Raw genomic sequence first — 20,178 nt, 5'->3', positions numbered from 1 at the left:
CGTGAAAACTCCCTTGATCTGCCCAGTAAATCTACTCTCACATACGCCTCTGAGAAGTGGAGGACTCTCAGCCTCAGGAGTAGTACTAAGCAAGTCAAAAGGTATTGTTAGTCACTTCTAAAACAATTCTAGCAGTTTAGGGAATTACTTCCACCATCCATTTCTACACCCTCTTTATGACCCTGTGACTGAAAGCTGTCAATGATTTAAGCAACACTGAAATGCTCATTTGATTGCTTTGGCTGGAGTGACGCACAGCTTCCATTAACTCCACAAGAAGTGGAGTTAATGCGGTGCTCAGCTGGCGAAAGTGATGGGTGTGTGTATTACTACTCTATGACAATATCAAGTGAAAACTTTATATGTGCTCTATGACAATATCAAGTGAAAACTTTACATGTGAACCACTAGTGAGCTTGCTGTTGATGAATCCTTTCCAGAGCTTCTGGTCTAGCCATCAATCTCCATTGGCATTTTATACTGAGAAGTATTATACTAACTTTGTGTGTCCTTCCACTCTTCCACTGAGACAAATTAGACACTAGTGTTTCTGTAAATAATGCTCTCCTGATCTTCTTTGATGTAGTGTTCTATACCAGCAACAGAAAATAATGTAATTTGGGACTACAAATTTGTGACAGAAAGTAAAGTAGGATGGATGAAACATTTCTCAATGTCTGTATAGCCAAGGCACCAATTCTTTCAGACTGACTGTTCTTCAACCAGAAGTTTGATATATTAGTGTGTACAGGAGCAGTAGATACATAAGTAGATTGTTAGCTGTGTTTTCCTCTTAAAGAGGCCTGTTCTTATCATAATCATTGAAAGGTAAACACAGCATTACCTCTTCTTCATGGAAGCTGGTGGTTCTGATGTGTATCAAACTCTTTCCAGCAGCTGTGAACAGTAGCAGAATAGTTGCCAACAGTTATTAAAGACGAGTGGTTTGAGGACAGTTTTGAACCATGGCAGATTGCTGTTGCCTGTCTTTTGTTGTTGGGTATATCATCAATAACTTACTAGGTATGCATGCTAACAAAGGTAATACTTGGGTAGTTTTTCATATCATGCTGAACAGTTTTGGTTCAGTTTCATAAGAGATACTTGGGCTGCTTTCTTAAAACCTCTATGCATGGGTCCGTTTTCCTTTCTTCTTTCCAGCCACCAGCTTAATAGAATTCATGGTTGTCAAAACTTGAGTTTGAAAGAAAAAAAAAAAAAAGAAATATATCTGAAACTGATATTATGTAGTCATCTGGGTATTTGAAGCCAGTTCAGAATGTTTTGTGGGATTTGTTTTAAGCAATGCCAGGCATTTGGCTCCTTCATACATGGAGTGAGGTGCTGCCTACAACTAATCAGGAGGACACTCAGTGGAAGGGTACAAGTGGTCTACTGGCTCTTATACTTTGGAAATTGACCTAGTGTGTCTGTGTGCACAGGCTTTAGCACATCGCACCTTCTTTTTAGGGTTTGTTGTGTTTTAAAGAGAGGGCGTAAGCACTGATGCCAGTGGGCATTCAAGAAACAAGAGGCCTGGCTTCTTTGAGCCTGTCTTCATTCTTTCCTTGACAAGGAGGGTGCCCTAGTCTTAACCAATAAGACAAGCACAGCCTACTGCCTCTCTTGGAAGTGCACAAACTTGAATTGTCTTGAAGGTTAATCAAGTCAAAAGGATGAACTCTTACCTGCTTCCCAAGGCTTTTGTGTATTTTTCATTGCAATATTCAAGGGGGTAAAAACCGATAATTGGGACAAGGAATGTGTAACTTAGTCACTAAGTATTCCTGTGGGAGCTGGAGCTGTGGCTGTGGGCGTGGGTTCCAGTCAGTGTGTTGGTACACTAACGATGAGCCATCTGCTTTCTCAGTGCAGGAGGAAAGCAACAGTGGCCAGAATTCTGGATGAAAACTTCATCCTCTGTGTTTATTGACATCCATAATAGACTTTAAGTGGTAGCTAGTAATCTAGTTACAGGTAATGAGTGAGTATGTGAGCACTTAAGTTTAGGGGTCATCTCACCACCTGGAGACTCAGAAAGACTTGGGAATTAGGCTTTCACGACTACGTTTTAGGATCTGCACATATGTTCTGTCTGACTGCCATCCAAAGCCATGAAAATGAGTCATGTGAAAGCTTACCTGTAGCCTCATCTCAGCGATTCCAAGTGAAATTCTCTTCTCCCTTCCCCCGAGTGGGTGTCTGCTGCCACATGTTTTAGTGTACTGGTAATGGTGTATCTAAGGCTCACTGAAGCCTCAAATTAGGTAGGTCTGCATCTATTCCCTAAAAGGGAACAGATGTACACCTACAAAGCATGCGCTGCTTAAAATCTGAGTCATGGTTGTGAATCAGAGATGCGCCTGTTGCAGCTGGTGAAAGATTTGGGAATATGTAACATTGCCATTGAGAACTGGCAGTTGTCTCATTTTGGGCTAAGGAAAACCTCCATCTGCACGGAAGTAGACTCTAGCCTCCAGAAACCTCTATCCATTAAGAAGACTCCACAAATTAGTACCTGTTATCCATTGCTGAGTGAAGTAATGGAGAAACTACTAGCTGCTCCTTGTCTCTCTTTCCTCAAGGCAGCAGCCTTGCCTGTGCTGGATGCCTTCCCTCTTTCTAGCAACAAGGCATTTAGTTTTAAAAAATGTGTATTTTAAGAGGCACGTATACAGTTTGGTAGATAGAATGGAAGAGAAACGGAGCTTGTGTCCCTGCGTGAGACTGACATTAACTTAGTGGGAAGGGGCAAGTAAGAACATGTATTCAGGTCCTGAGCTGCAGCCTGGCAGTTGGGGCAAAAGTGTGGGGTTTTGCATGTGGACCCACAGACCCTCTTTATTCTTTCCCACACCCAGGCACAACCTTTGAAATGCAGACTTGACAGGCAGAGCTGGAATATCTGCTCTTTCCCTTCCTGGTGCAGCTCCTCTGAGCGTAAGGGCTACGTGTCTGGACAAGCCTTGCTTTGCCAACCGGTTCATAGGGAAAGGCAGTGCCGTCGCCCGCTCGCAGGGGAGGAAATGTTGGGAACAAGGCAGGCAGAAGGTACCCTGCTAGTGGCGGCACACTGCGGCCGTGGGGATTTATGGGTGGCAAAGGAGGGTGTGATATGCGTGGACTTAATTCTAATATGGGGACAAAGATCATAAACTGCGTGTGTTAAAATGCCAAGAAACATGGGATAAAGTTCATAATAGTGTATTATCTGAGGTAGCTCAGGAAACTAGGTTATAGGGGTCCTATGCAATGACAAAGATGAAAATATCAAGTAAAGTGGATGCTGTATGCAGATACGCTTTTTTTCTTTTCTTTTTGTTGGTTGGTTGATTGGTTTCTAGGTCCCTTTGTAAAATAAAGTACAGGTGTGGGAAAATTAGGGCTATCAAGGGGCTTATTTTGGAGGTTTTCTGTGGGATGTTTAAATTGCACGTCCTGCTGATGCGGGACTCAGGGCTTTGCATCTCCCTGAATTTCCTTATATGCTCTCTAAAATGGCCATCGAGTTGTTCCCCATCTGTATTAGTGGTTGGCTGGCTGAGCTCCAGGCACAATGAAGTCATTTCTCTTTGCAGAGGGTGTTCTTGTACATCCCACTGCATCGAGCTCTTTCTCGCCATACACATACCCAGGTTTTCTGCAGGAGTTTGCCATTGGTCATGGCTGGTTTTAACACCAATTATAAAGCTAAAAATCACATCAGATTCTGTCCATGCAGGCTAGAGTTCTGTCCATGTAGGCTCTAGAGTTGCTAGAGCACTGCAAACCATCAATTGCTGTTTCATGTACTGGAGAGAAATATCTTGAATTGACTTCTTTTGTCCTTAGAAATCCTTCAGGGGTTATTTTATTCCTTTTTGCATGTATAAAATGCTTGTGAAAACTTCCAGTTATCTACATACTAGTTAAGAGTGTGGACAACATAAATGCAAACTTCTTTTCAAAACATCATCTGCAGTGATGGAGGAAGCAACTGTGATGGGATGTCTTTGTGTTCATCCTCTGCTGGAGGCTACAAAGACTTTCAGAGATTGTAGTTACATTCAGTAACAACTGCTCTAAAATCACTATTTCTAAGGGAAGCTGCGGCATGTAAGGGAGAGATCCTTCCACTGTTTTCACACAGTTGGATTGTTAATTAATCAACAGAATATTTGGTTGATTGGGAGTATTTGGGGAAGGCTGCAGAAAGCTATCAAACCTGCTTGGGGCAGGTACTGCTAGTGGGCTGTCCTCATCTTCCCTGGAGCCACTCTCAGGATGTGATTCCCCTGCTAGCTCTGCAGGAGCATTACTCTTAATTTAATCACAGCTCTGTGGAAACATGGGTACTTTCCTTAAAATGTATTGTTACAGCAGAATCTCTGCTGCTCTTAGAGGCATTCCAGCCCTGGGGAGGGCAGAGCAGTGTGACAATGTATTCAGCTGAAAAGGTCAAATACTGGGATGACAAATGTGAAGAAATTAAAATGCATTGCTTCTCCTTTGGTAGTGTGATGACATTTTAGGTGCATGAGCCTGCTCTTACAGCAAAGGCCCCACTGCAGCCTTCTGCCAGCAGAGGTAGCTACGGGAACTGAGCTGGGCAGAGGTGCTGGCTCTCTGCTCCCTGTCCTCCGCATGTCCTCCGTGGTTTCCTCCTGGCTGCTAGGGTTCAGCTGGTTCCAAAGCCAGCTTCTCACAGCAGCAGCATCCGGTATGTTTTAACAGTATGTTTTAGGAAAGGAAGTAGTCTTCATTGTGGAGCCAGTATTTAGCAGATGCTTTAGGAAAGAGAACTATCTGTGGGGTCCAACAGGGAGAGCCTAGAGAGCACAGTTCATAAAGAATCAGTGAAACTTACGCATACACACTTTGGAGCTGGGAAGAGATAACCCATCTGATTCCATGCTCTTATGATTTTGGGGGTGTGATTGACTGTTGGGACCCTGCCTGGGATGCGTTTCTGCTGGGACAGCTGCAGCTGCTTAGCAAATTTGAGTGGGAGGGTAAAAAGGGGAAGATGCTTTTTATCTCAGCTAAATGCCTTTTCTGAGCAAGGATACCACATCTTGCAGAAAAATGTACCCTTTTCTTTTGCCACTAGAATTCATCTGGGTGGAGATGACCATTGATCCTGAGGAGGCTTGGGAGCAGTGCAGCACTTGAAAGGTATTGATGGTTCACTTGCCAAGACAGGGAGAGAAAAGGACTGAGCAACAAGATGGGTGTGAAGTTGTTTTAACAGCCAAATCACTGTTACAGTAGATGGGTTCTAAAAAGGTGGGGGAAAATACAGTTTGAGGATTTAAGGGTGTATGAAATAGCGGGACAGACACAGAGCTAGTGGTACAGAGATAGTTTCTGTGTTTCAAAGTGTGGTGCATTCAGTCTAGGATGGGAGAAAACCCCTAACCTAGCTCTTCAGCTGGGCAGTTTGTAAGCACCAGTTCAAATTAGAAATTGTGTGTTTGATTCCCCATAATCTACTACTTTTTGCTTGAGTTCCGAGTAGCTGCTTTCTCAACTCCAAACCTTCTTCCTGTGAGTTTTGTGTGGAGTATCTGATGGTATGAGATTTTAAACCCTTGTTGAAAATAAAGGGCTCCTCAGTTTCGGGTGCTGAGTGTGAATGCAATGTGGGATCTAAACTTGATTTGGGGAAGAAGCTAGAAATAGCAAAAGCAAAGACAGCTCCAGGTGCAGATACAAAACTTTCTTTCCAAACTTGTGGATATGGGTTAGCAGTGTTGTATGCGAGTCCTAAATGGACCAGACAGAATGGGAGAAGCCCTGAAGCAGAGGAACAGACAGTGAATGTATACCTGCTTTTTCATTTGAAGCACACTGCAGTAAATCATAATGGGTGGGAGAAGATGTGACAATAGAAAACAGGTATAATAAATCCTGTCATTAGGAGGTTAGTGCTGTACTGCTTAATGCCTCCTTATTGTTTTGAGGTTCCTGGCTGAAAGCTGTTTGATTTCTCTTTAATGTCTTTATGGATTTGGAGTCTTTTTCGTATTTTTACGGCAGAAACAAATATTAAGAAGTAATTTTTAGTTGTCTGGATCTAGCAATCTGGTTGGAATACATAGGACAACCTTGTGAGAAAAATTATAAAATGTAACCATTTATGCTCTGATTTCTTGTTTTCAAAAATTCGCCTGCATTTTCAGCACACTAGCTGAAATAGCTTGCAGCATTTGCCTTGGCAGCAGGTTGGACTAGGTGAGCTCCAGAGGTCCCTTCCACCCCTACTGACTGTGATTTCGAGTGTCACCGTGGTAAGGCAAATCAGCTTAGTTGCAGGATTCTTGCTTCTGCGAAGGAGAGATTATACAAGTATGGTTAAGCAATGTGACCCTCTGATGGCATTGTGAGCCTTTTGTATCTAAAGTTGGGGCCTAATCATTGAACTTTCAGCTAGAACACGAGTGTATGTTTTGCAAATGTCTTTTGTTTTGTTTTTGCTAAGGAGAGGAAACATGACTTTGATGCTGTCTGATAATATCTGAGTTCATAGAACATTAATCCTTGCGATCCGAAGGAGAAAGCAAGAGTTACAACGTTTGAAATTAATTATGTATAAAATCCATCTAGTCAAGACGTGTGTTCTTCAAACTTAATAAAAAAAATCTCTGCTTCTTCAGAACATTGAAGAGCATGGTCCAACTGGAGTGAAGCGCAGAGATTGCTGAGAAGTTCTGGAGTAGCTTGTGGCCAGTTAATTGTGCAGGGGTTTTAGATAATAGACATTATTGTGTTGAAACAATTATTAGTTACAGGTTTTAACTGTGGATTGCCCTTTTCTTTAAATGGTAGTTACTTCTACTGATGGGAATTCAAGATACATGTGTACAGAAGTAGAGCCAAGAAGAGATCCTGGTTTGCTGGACTGGTCAGTGGTGCAGAGGTGGGGAGGCCTGAATGCACACTTTGGCTCCCAGGTGATATCTTTTGCTGCACTTGAAACAGTCATTTAAGAAATCATAGAATGATTTATGTCAGAAATGACCTTTAAGATATTTAGTCCAACTATAAACCTAAGGCTGCCAAATCTGCAATGAAACCTTGTCCCTCAAACCCAGGAACATGTGGAACTAAGCAATTTTATGCATACACCATAGTAGACAGTGCTGTGGATCTGGGGAAATAGAGAGGCTCATCTAGAAGCAGGAGCCAAGAAATGAGTGTGCTTTCTGTCTCACCTGGGGGAGTCCTGAATTCCTTTATACTCGCCAGCACAAAGCAGCGGGAGTAGAGAGGGCTCACTTCTAGGTTAACCTTTACCTAGGTGCCCCTAAGAGGCTGCTTTGAATTACTTCTAGGCTTAAGGAATAGAGCCTGGTTCTTCTCCTTCCTGGGTGGGTGTATGTTCTAACCACCAGGCTATTAAGTAAAAAAGTTAGATGAGACGGCTGCTGCCTTCCTTTGGTCCTATTTTAAAAGGAAGTATCTGCCATCAGTGCACTTCAGAGGGCACCTATCTTGTTGTGGTGACGGTCAATGGCAGCCTTGGCTGCAGTGACCATGAGATGGTGGAGTTTAGGATCCTGTGTGGGAGGAATAGAATATCTAGCAAAGCCACAGTTCTGGATTTCCGAAGGGCCAACTTTGGCCTCTTCAGTCAACTGCTAAGGGAAGTCTCATGGGAAAGTGTACTAGGCGGTAAAGGGGCTCAAGATAGTTGGTTAGCATTCAAGGACCGCTTCTTCCAAGCTCAGGATCGGAGCGTCCCACTGAGTAGGAAATCAAGTAAGGGATCTAGGAGACCGGCGTGGTTAAACAAGGAGCTGCTGGGCAAACTCAAGTGGAAAAGGAGAATCTATGGATTATGGAAGGAGGGGCTGGCCGCTTGGGAGGAATATAGGACAGTTGTTAGAGGATGTAGGGAGGCAATTAGGACAGCTAAGGCCTCCTTGGAACTCAATCTTGCTAGTCGGGTTAAAGACAATAGAAAGGGCTTCTTCAAATACATAGCAAATAAAACTAACACAAGAGGCAATATAGGCCCACTGCTGAACGAAGTGGGTACCCTGGAGACAGAGGATATAAAGAAGGCAGAGGTGCTGAATGCCTTCTTTGCCTCTGTCTTTACTCCTGCAGACTCTCCCCGAGGGCCCTGGATTTCTATAGCCCCAGAAGGAGTCAGGACAAAGGAGGAGTTTGCTTTGGTAGATGAGGATTGGGTTAGGGATCAGCTATGCAATCTGGATATCTGTAAATCGATGGGTCCGGATGGAATGCACCCACGGGTGCTGAGGGAGCTGGCGGAGGTCATTGCTAGGCCACTTTCCATCATCTTTGGTAAGTCGTGGGAAACGGGCGAGGTGCCTGAGGATTGGCGGATGGCAAAGGTCACACCAATCTATAAGAAGGGCAAGAAGGAGGACCCGGGTAATTATAGACCGGTCAGCCTTACCTCCATCCCTGGAAAGGTGATGGAACAACTTATTCTTGACTCCATCACTAGGCATATCAAGGATGAGGGGGTCATTAAGAACAGCCAACATGGTTTTATGAGGGGGAAGTCATGTATGACCAACCTTATAGCCTTCTATGAGGAAGTGACTAGGTGGAGGGATGATGGTAGAGCGGTAGATGTAGTTTTTCTTGATTTCAGTAAGGCATTTGATACTGTCTCCCACAGCATCCTCATAGATAAGCTAAGGAAGTGTGGGCTTGACGATCAAGTAGTGAGGTGGATCGAGAACTGGTTGAAAGGAAGAAGGCAGAGAGTTGTGGTCAATGGCGCAGAATCTAGCTGGAGGTCTGTGACTAGTGGAGTTCCTCAGGGGTCGGTGCTGGGACCGGTGCTGTTTAATATTTTCATCAATGACCTGGATGAGGGAACTGAGTGCACCCTCAGCAAGTTTGCTGATGACACAAAACTGGGAGGAGTGGCTGACACACCAGAGGACTGTGCTGCCATTCAGCGAGACCTGGACAGGCTGGAGAGTTGGGCGGGGAGAAACTTGATGAAATTCAACAAGGGCAAGTGTAGAGTCTTGCATCTGGGGAAGAACAACCCCATGTACCAGTACAGGTTGGGGGTTGACCTGCTGGAAAGTAGCGAAGGGGAAAGGGACCTGGGGGTCCTGGTGGATAGGAGGATGACCATGAGCCAGCAATGTGCTCTTGTGGCCAAGAAGGCAAATGGCATCTTAGGGTGCATTAGAAAGGGAGTGGTTGGTAGGTCAAGAGAGGTTCTCCTCCCCCTCTACTCAGCCTTGGTGAGGCCGCATCTGGAATATTGCGTCCAGTTCTGGGCCCCTCTGTTCAAGAAGGACAGGGAATTGCTAGGAGTCCAGCGCAGAGCCACAAAGATGATTAAGGGAGTGGAACATCTCCCTTATGAGGAGAGGCTGAGGGAGCTGGGTCTCTTTAGCTTGGAGAAGAGGAGACTGAGGGGTGACCTCATCAATGTTTACAAATATGTAAAGGGTAGGTGTCAGGATGATGGAGCTAGGCTTTTTTCAGTGATATCCAGTGATAGGACAAGGGGCAATGGGTGTAAACTGGAGCATAGGAAGTTCCACGTTAACATCAGGAAGAACTTCTTTACTGTAAGAGTGACAGAGCACTGGAACAGGTTGCCCAGGGGGGTTGTGGAGTCTCCTACACTGGAGATATTCAAGGCCCGCCTGGACAAGTTCCTTTGTGATGTACTGTAGGTTACCCTGCTCTTGCAGGGGGGTTGGACTAGATGATCTTTTTAGGTCCCTTCCAACCCTTGGGATTCTGTGATTCTGTGGGATTCTGTGTGCTCTGAAAAAAGCCCTTCAGACAGTCTCTCTGGGGACTTAAGATTCTGGCAGTTCGGGCATGCACACAGGTGAGACACCACCAGTCTGGAAATCAAAATAAGTACAGTGCCTCTATGTATGCACTTTTAGGATCACAGTTTTTGTCACTATTTGGTTTAGCTTGGTAATATGGTATTTTAATGTTGAATAAACCCTGGCCTAATAAAGTCAATCCCCATCTCTGTAAGAAGCAGAGATTTTAATTTTCTTCCTTGATAACATGCGGCAAAGGTTTTGAACAAATTTTCCTGAGCAACCCCACTGCTGGATTAGTTCAATCAATTCAATCAGAGTGTGCAAAACACAAACCCTAGGCAGAGCTGAACTACAAAGCAGAGATTTTACAATGCTAAATAAAGTGAAAGCACCAGGGGAAAAATATCTGAAATCCTCTTATATGATTATTAAAACAAAAACATACACATGAAACCAGCAAAGTCTTAGACTGGGGTGGCACAGAGAACTGGCAAGGGAACAGCCTGTTCTAGCTGGATGCTGTATTTGATGTTAGCTGGAAGCTGTAACAAAGCAAGTATTTCAGGACTCCTTGTAGGTCTCTGCGTGAGCTGACCATGAATGCATTGGCTGCTTTCTCCTTCCACTGCACTGCTGATACCAGCTACCCCGCACCTCCTTGTACTCCCCCTCTCTAGTCACTGGTTGTCTTTCTCCCTTCAGGTTCTAAAGAAACTTCATGCTCATCTCTTCTTCCCACCCCTCGTCCGCTGAACTTCTCAGCCTTTCCACCCAGACACGCTTTTTCATCTGCACTTGCACCCATGTGCTATGGATTCCTTGAATTAGCATACCCTCTCATTTATCTTGTTTGCTTGCACTTGCCTTCTGTGCGTGCATGCATGTAGTGCTACTAAGAGACAGTGGTACCTGCATCTTCACTAGAGTCTCGTCAGTGCTAACGTTAGTGCAGACTGGAAGTTTACAGGCTCTTTAGAAAGGACAGGCCTGGCAGACAGGGAGGGGGAGTTGCCCTTTATGTTAGGGATAGGCTGGAGAGTATGGAACTCTGTCTGGGGGCAGGTGAGCAGTCAACAGAGAGTTTGTGGGTCAGGGTTAAAGGGAAAACAGCCATGGGAGACATTACTGTGGGGATCTGTTACAGGCCGCCTGATCAAGGAGAACCTGTGGATGAAGCACTCTACAGACAGATAGGAACAGCCTCACGCTCGCAGGCCCTTGTTCTCATGGGGGATTTCAACCACCGTGACATCTGTTGGAACGATGGCACTGCACGGCACAAGCAATCCAGGAGGTTCCTCGATTGTGTGGAAGACACCTTCCTTCTGCAAGTAATAGAGGAGCCGACAAGGAGAGGTGCCATGCTTGACCTTGCGCTCACCAACAGGGAAGGCCTGGTTGAGAATGTGGTGCTCCAGGGCAGCCTTGGATGCAGCGATCACGAGATGGTCGAATTTGAGATCCTCAGGAGAGTGAGAAGAGCGTGCAGCAAGCTCACTGCCCTGGACTTCAAAAGAGCAGACTTTGGCCTCCTCAGGAGCCTGCTTAGTAAGGTTCCGTGGGATATAGCCCTGGAGGGCAGGGGGGCCCAAGACTGTTGGTTGATATTCAAGGATCACCTGCTACAAGCTCAGGAGTGCTGCATCCCAACTAGAAGGAAGTGCGGCAGAAGGGCCAGGAGACCTCCTTGGATGGATAAGGAGCTGCTGAGGAAAATTCAAAGGAAAAAAGAGGCTTATATAAAATGGAAGCAAGGACAGGCGGCCTGGGTAGAGTACAGGGATGTTGTCAGGGAAGCTAGGGACCAGGTTAGGAAGGCTAAGGCCCAGTTAGAATTAAACCTAGCCAGGGATGTTAAGGATAACAGGAAGGGATTCTACAGGTACGTAGCAAACAAAAAACAGACTAGGGACAACATAGGCCCCCTGAGGAAGCTTTTGGGAGAACTGGCTACACAGGATTGGAGAAGGCTGAGGTTCTGAATGACTTCTTTGCCTCAGTCTTCACTGGCAAAGGCTCTGACTTCACCACCCAGGTCTTAGAAGGCAGACGCAGGGACTGTGAGAATGAAGACCTTGGGCCCACTGTAGGAGAGGATCTGGTTCGAGACCATCTTAAAAATCTGAACGCGCACAAGTCCGTGGGACCTGATGGAATCCATCGGCGGGTCCTGAAGGAGCTGGCGAATGAAGTTGCTAAGCCACTGGCCATCGTATTTGAAAAATCATGGCAGTCAGGCGAAGTTCCCGATGACTGGAAAAAGGGAAATATAACCCCATTTTCAAGAAGGGGAAAATGGAAGACCCAGGGAATTACAGACCAGTCAGTCTCACCTCTGTGCCTGGCAAAATCTTGGAGCACATTCTCCTGGATGGCATGCTAAGGCACATGAAAAACAACAAGGTGCTTGGTAACAGCCAGCATGGCTTCACTAAGGGGAAATCCTGCCTGACCAATTTGGTGGCCTTCTATGATGGGGCTACAGAATTGATGGACAAGGGTAGAGCAGTTGATGTCATCTACCTGGACTTGTGCAAAGCGTTTGACACTGTCCCACACGACATCCTTCTCTCTAAATTGGAGAGATATCAATTTGATGGATGGACCACTCGGTGGATAAAGAACTGGCTGGACGGCCGCACACAAAGAGTTGTGGTCAATGGCTCGACGTCCGGCTGGAGACCGGTAACAAGTGGTGTCCCTCAGGGATCGGTGTTGGGACCGGTCTTGTTCAACATCTTCATCGCTGACATGGACAGTGGGATTGAGTGTGCCCTCAGCAAGTTTGCTGATGACACCAAGCTGTGTGGTCCGGTTGATATGCTGGAGGGAAGGGATGCCATCCAGAGGGACCTTGACACGCTTGTGAGGTGGGCTGATGCCAACTTCATGAAGTTTAACCATGGCAAGTGCAAGGTCCTACACCTGGGTCGGAGCAATCCCAGGCACAGCTACAGGTTGGGCAGAGAAGAGATTCAGAGCGGCCCTGCAGAGAAGGACCTGGGGGTGCTGGTCGATGAGAAAATGAACATGAGCCGGCTTCAGTGTGCGCTCGCAGCCCAGAAAGCCAACCATATCCTGGGCTGCATCAAAAGGAGCGTGACCAACAAGTCGAAGGAGGTGATCCTGCCTCTCTACTCTGCTCTCGTGAGACCTCACCTGGAGTATTGTGTGCAGTTCTGGTGTCCTCAACATAAGAAGGACATGGAACTGCTGGAACAAGTCCAGAGGAGGGCCACGAGGATGATCAGGGGACTGGAGCACCTCCCGTATGAAGACAGGCTGAGAAAGTTGGGGCTGTTCAGCCTGGAGGAGAGAAGGCTGCGTGGGGACCTCATAGCAGCCTTCCAGTATCTGAAGGGGGCCTGTAGGGATGCTGGGGAGGGACTCTTCATCAGGGACTGTAGTGACAGGACAAGGGGTAACGGGTTAAAACTTAAACAGGGGAAGTTTAGATTGGATATAAGGAGGAAATTCTTTCCTGTGAGGGTGGTGAGACATTGGAATGGGTTGCCCAGGGAGGTTGTGAGTGCTCCATCCCTGGTGGTGTTCAAGGCCAGGTTGGATGAAGCCTTGTGTGGGATGGTTTAGTGTGAGGTGTCCCTGCCCATGGCAGGGGGGTTGGAACTAGATGATCTTGAGGTCCTTTCCAACCCTAACTATTCTATGATTCTATGAAATAGATTAAAGAATCTTAAGGAGTGCGGCCTCAGGTTTAAGCTTCTCATACTGAGCAGCTCTTCAATGGCACCTGCATCCCATTTCAGCAAAACATTAACATGTAATAGCAGTAGGCCCCCCAGTAGGAAACTAGGTTGCTGAAGTTGCATGAAGCTGTCTGAGAATACCAGATGGGACAGCACAGAGTTTACGTTTCAGGCTGTTCCAATTAATGTTAATCTCATTTACGCTACTAAGTATGGAACCTTACAGGTGAGGAATGACTTTAATTATGGGCAAATTGCATCTAGTTCATGGGGCTGAGGCCAGCGATTATACTCAGAAGACCTAATGAAATACGCATGCATAAAATTACATGAGAAAGTTAAAACCTGTGTGAGAGGAGCTAAAGTGAAAACAGGTAGGATGAAGCTGAATGGCACAATGAATACCATTAGGTTTGCCAGGCCAGGCTGTTGTGCATTCTTATCAGCAGAAAGACACACATAAGGAGATGAGAGAATTTGACCTACAGGCTTTAATCCAAAAACTTATTAGGCAAATCACAAAGATTTGATAAGAAAACTACCAGATACCGCAGTATGAATGACCTTGCCCTGCAGGGGCCTGCTGCTGGCTTGGAGCATGGTGGCAACTCCCCAGTGTCTTTACTTCTAAGGATGTTTCCATCAGATGATTCTTGAGCTCCCTTCCAACCTGATATTCCATGATTTATAATTTCTTTTGACTGAGATTCTGGGGCAGAACATCCACAGAGCTTCGAGGAGCTTTGTTCTTTGTCCTTTGCAGATATTAAATACAACAAGATCAAAAAGAAATTAGATTATTTGTCTTAAATAAAATTACACTTGTTTGTGTCTTTCTAAATGAGCTGCAGAACAGTTGCAGTTGGTTTATAGCACTCAGTTATTTTCTAAATCTCTACTGAAAGCATAGGGCTTCTGGTTTAATGATTTAGGTTTTGTTTCACCAAGTAGGCACTATATAATCATAAGCTTTTTTGCATTTAATAACAAACTTTGAAACTCAGTGTGTAGGAATTGTTAAAATCTGTATTTGTTGAATTAATATATCCTTTTACCTGGATAAAATTTCCATTACTTTAACAGCATATATAATCCTTTTTGATGTTATGAGCTCTTATGCTTTAGAAGTCTACAGTATAAATGGTTGCACCTGAGATACTCATCATCCGGTTTTCTACAGTGAATAGCCAAAAACAGGTACTTTGTAGTTTTCTCTGAGCTACTCTGGCTCCTTTCAGGGGAGAAATGCTCCAGAGATGTTTTCTATGCTATTGACTGGCTCTCTACCAACTGTGAGAGGAATTTTGAGTGATGAGGTTACACATAGATACCTACATTTATGTAGGTGAATGCTGTGCTTGGAGCTTGGCCATGAGGAATGCTATGAGCAGAAAACAAGGCTGGGCCCAAAACTTGTCAGGAAAAGGCCTTGCAATTCCTCTGTCCTGAATCTGGGAATATTGAGGGTTTGAACAAGACCCAGGAGCAGCTGTGGGAAATGAGTCATCCAGGATGTTGTAAGCAGAGGGGTCTTACTGTGGTTGACTTTGGTCATGAAGCTTGGATGTCTAGAAAGAGAACACCAGGCTGACAGACATAACCTGTTCCTCGCAGGTTAAAGTCAGTAATCACGAGGCTCAGGCTGTTGGTGCATCAATTACTGCAAGATACAACTCTGTTCTTTGAGCTAATGGAATAATGCAATTAGGAGGAGGCAGCTAAAGAAAAAGTGACACCCGCTGTGCCAGACGCAGCGTAGCCACGCTTTGAAAACCTGCCCAACCAAGCTTTGTTGTGGCAAAGAGCCATCATACTGTACCTGCCCGTGGCTCTGGAATGGGAAGGACAGCTTTGCAGACAGAAATTAGGGAAGAGGTGGGAGAGGAGGAGAACATGATAAAGGTCACAGCTGTGAATGGTGAGGAAATGGTAAGCAAGGAGAGTTAACTGTCTCTTTTCATTAAAAACTGTGGGATGTCAAGTGAAGCTAGCAGGAGTCAGGCTGAAACCAGTAAATAACAAAATGAAGTGGGTTTTCATACAATGGTTAATGGAGCGGTTGGACTCTTTGCCTAAAGGATGTTATGACCGCTAAAGGTTCCTGTGGCTTAGGAGCAGACAGCTCAAGTTCATGGAAATCTGTTAGGGGCTACTAACACAAAGAGGCCGCATCCACCCAAGAAGTCCCTGAAAATGGCTGGAGCCAGAAAATACTGACGGAAGTACAACATGTTCTTGTACTGTTCTACACGTAAGCTAACGCTTAAGGAAAGAAGATACTGGTTAGATGCACCTTTGTGCTGACTTTTGCAACCACTCTTGCATGTTCTTTCACTTCCATGAAACACTTTAATCTTCCTTAAGTCGTTACCTTTTTTCCAGAGCAACCTCACATGTTCATCATAGCATAGAGCTATGTTTTATTTTCCTATTATAATAGTGATTTCTTTTGTTAGCTTTACACATACTCATTTTTAAAATGAGAGATCTCAGGGGAACAAAACTAATAAAATATATAAAAAAACCCCAAACTTTATTTATGCCAAAGCACTTCTGGGAGGTCTGGTTCTGTATTTTAGAAGATGCAAAAACAAATCTAAAATGCTGAGGTCAGACTTTCATTCAACTTTCCAGAATAAGCTACAAAGAGCTGTTGCATCATTGCTACAAAGCAATGTGTGTATTGACAGCCTTCAGCTTTCTGCCTGCTGTCCTGCCTACTAGGACTCTTGCTGCTGTCTCCATGGGGAAGAGAGTGTGGTGGAGAGCAGAGATGGTTGTAGGCTCATGGCAAGTGAGGTCTGGTAGCACAGCTACAGCACATTGCCCAGGCTGAAGGAAGAATCTGTCAAATCAGTGTCTGTTTTCACAATAGGAAGAGCTAAATTGGAAGATCTGGTTTTAGTATTTCTGAGTATGCCATGTAATTGTCATTATGCAACTGCAATTGTATAATCCTGGGCAACAGTCTCAAAACCAAACTGTTTCTGAATGTCCTGATTTAAACCCACATTACAGGGATGTTGGGTGCTCACAGAAAGCACTGCAGTTGCTGGGATGTATATTTTGAACATGCAAATGCTCTACTAAATTCAAAATTCACTGACAAGTGAGATGCTCAGAATCTTTGGGCAGGAACCCAAAATCTGACGTACCGTCAGCAGTTTCGGCTTCCATCTTTCTCTGCATCACATATTCACTGTGAAATAGGGTAATGGTGTCTGCTCAGCTTAGAGTTATTCAGAAAAGCACTGAGATGCTGTAGTAAAAGGTTCATAAAATTTTCAGAAACTTGCATCTGGTGCAAAGGCTGGGTAGGGTGCTAGAAGTAAGGCTTGGGACTATGCACGGGTATCTATTTAGTGAGTCGATACGCAGGAATCCTGGGAGAAGATCAACCCGCAGTTGTGCGTTCTCAACTCTACCTGCATTTGACTTCTTTTGGGATGGTACAGCTACTTTTCTTGACTCTGTCACCTCTACAGAATGGAGGTTGTATGGGCATTTTTAAAAGGCACCAACTTTCCCATGAGCATGTATGTGCAGAGGCCTTCACTCAGTGAAGCCTTTAGGGCTTTTAAATACCTCTTTAATGTCAGTGATGGTGCTCATAGAGTTGCAAGGGTAATGTATTGCTTTTAGCACCAAGGGGAGCTGTGTAAGTGCTTAGGCAGCATAAGTACCACCCAAATTGGAAAGAAATAAACCACAAAAAGCCAAACTAAACATATACTTGTTACGACTTAAAAGTTATCCTTGAAGAGCGCAATGAACCTGTGTCCTTGGTGGCAGCAGGTAATAACATATTGGTGATAACCGATACCTTGAGAAATTGCCGCCTGTGCCAGGGAGGTTTCAGAAGAGCGTGTATGCTAAACTGTTATGTTATTGCCTGCTACCACTTCTCTACACTTACTCCCACATGTAATGTTATATTACTCAGTCTGGAAGTCAGGGAAGGAGAAAGCAAATGTCTATTTTTCCTTTTCCTGTTGGAGAACAATTTCTGCCTGGTCAGAAGATGCCAAAATTAGCAGTGAATGTGTAGGGTGAGCTGACGAATCTTCAGAGTGAAGTGCCTTCAGTGTGACAGCAGAAAGCCAAGGTGCAAATTAAGGCTAGCCCCTGATCTCAAGAACCAAGAGCTGTTTCTGGTACTGATACTTCACCAGTGTCTTCCTGGCAGGAATATAGAGCTCTCAGGTGGGGAAGGGTGAGAAGTTTATGCAGGCTGTAGCTCCGAATCTGCATGTGTAAAGCTCCCATTTATGTTATTTGCTCTTGCACAGCGCTTAGTTTGTACATACTGAGCCAATTATTTATAAATTCCTGAAATTAGCTTTTGAGAAGATCTGGCTCATCTTTTTTTCTGCCAGAAATAGACACAAGACGTAGTTCAGTCAGCTGAATGTGTCACTGAACGGATTAGCTTGGAATTAATCCAAACTTTTGAAGAAGAGTAAAAAAAAGACCCTTTTTTCCAAGCTGATCCTTCAGCAACAGCAGTTTGGATCAATATGCTAACAAGTTTCTATTCATCTTCACAACTTTTGGACTGCTATTTTTCCTGATTTTGAAGTAGCAATCCATGAGACCTGTCTGTAGATGCCATGTATACTACAGGCCCAACCTCACACTCTTTTCCCCATTTTGAGGTATCTGGGGAGTAGCATGTACTTGATACCCAGGGATTCCACAGATGCCACGATTACCTCATGAGACCTGCCTGTGTCCTGCAGAGCTCTTACTTTCTCACAGCCTTTGTTATTCCTCAGACAATTATATCAGACAAGTTGACATAACAAAAACGGATTTAAATCCAAGAAATGAGATTCCTCGGTCCACTGAGCACTCAATTTAATTCCTCTTCGCCACACACCCACCCACTGCTTTAGTGTGTTATGTTCTCATTCTGCTGCACAGGCCAACAGGCTGAGCTGCAAGCTCAGTCCCCATAAAATAGACATAAGCTGAGCATTCCTAAAAAATACCTCACAAACCTGCTTAAGCAGGCCCCTACGATCTCAGTAGGTTTATCACTGAGATATGGGGTATTCCTCTTGGCTGAAGGGATGCAACCTAGTCCAGGGACATCAGGCTTTTCTGATCCATATCTTTCAGTCAAGTGCATTTCTATCTGAAGCGTGTCCTGCTCACTGACTTGTGAAGCACACACTCCGCACCAGCACAAGGTTGGCACCAGGCAGCATTTGGGACTGACCCCTCGGAGACAGTTTGGATTAACAGCGTCTGATATTTCATTCTTTGAGAAAGGTGGTGAGTGCTGTCTGACTTTGTACAAGGGAAAACAAGGTGTACTCAAAGGCAAACCAAGATACTCTCTGTGTTCAAAAAGGCAAAGCAACATAAAAACAATCTCTGAAAGCACTACAGTAAACAAACGAGATACTCACAGCAGATAACGTGTAGTAGGGCAGCCCTCATGTGGGAGATCAGACCTCTTTGATATAGTCAGACAAACAAACCATAAAACCTGTCTGCAGTTAGGGAGTACAGGTTCAGTGATTACTCAAAAATATTTAGCATTTGAATTCTCTCTGCTGCTGTCGTTCTGCTTATGCATCACTGTGAAGCCTCAGAAGTCATGAAACTATCTTGCATCAAATGCAAAGGGGAAGCAGAAGGTGCTGTATTTACCCGCTCCTACTGCCATGTTTTATCCTGAATTATCCTCTTTTATGCCTGATTATCCTGAATTCCTCAGCAGGGACCCTGAAGCTTGCAGTTCGTCGGATCTGATGATCTTGATAGCCTGCAAGGAATTATTGAAAATACTCAAATTTAAAGATTTGTGATTAATTTGAAAGGAAGCACAGTTGCCAGCTGGATAATTTATCTCCATATCACTTGTATCGTATTGTCTGTAGATTGTAATTTTTTCAAGCCTGCTGATGATGTGTAACCACAAGCTGTGGTGTACCAGTTGCTGTATGTAGGGTGTAGCTCAAGGGAAACTTCATTTTGGAACCTGGATTTCTGCAGGAGACAGTCCACAGCACAAAGCTATGCTTGGTAGCTGGAGGCTTCTTGTTGAAATCCGAGTGCCGCACGGTATTGCATAGTTTGCGTTATCTGGCAATAACAGATAAAATCCCAGAAAGGTGATATTATAGGCTGCTGCTGGCTTATGGGCTTCAGGTTCTTCACAACCTGCTCTGGGAGATCAACTGTGAAATAGTTAATAATGTTGATATACACCAGTGGGTTTAGGTTTCAGAATAAGCAGTATTACTACCTAAACATGTAGGTCCACATCTCCTTTGCTCTTGTTTATCTATGGATGTAGGAATACATTCAATCAATATACATCAAAGTTTATATTGAAAAAAAATACCCACCCCTGTTGTTATGCTGCAACCCACTATTGTTGGAATATTTCCATTGAGATTTCATGACCTAGTCCTCCTCTGGTTTCCATCAGAAGTGCTGAAGTTATAGCCAGTGTAAAAGCAGTCAGGAGAACCAGTTTCTGACTGTCTCATCTTTCTTATGCCTGTATTCATCATGGCTTTCACTAGTCATCTTTTATCAGCTACCCCAAGCTCTCCCTTTGGCTTCTTTTCTAAGTATCTTACTGCTACTGAAATGTGAGACTCAAAGCAGAGCTCCTGTTGTTGGGAATCACGGCTGTCAACTTTGCTATGGGAGTCTAAAAGCTGGGAGTGCTTTTTAAGTCTTCTGTC

The sequence above is a fragment of the Lathamus discolor genome, chromosome 2 (genome assembly GCF_037157495.1).
Source record: "Lathamus discolor isolate bLatDis1 chromosome 2, bLatDis1.hap1, whole genome shotgun sequence".
Lineage (NCBI taxonomy): Eukaryota > Metazoa > Chordata > Aves > Psittaciformes > Psittacidae > Lathamus > Lathamus discolor.
Note: the sequence above shows the minus strand (reverse complement) of the source record.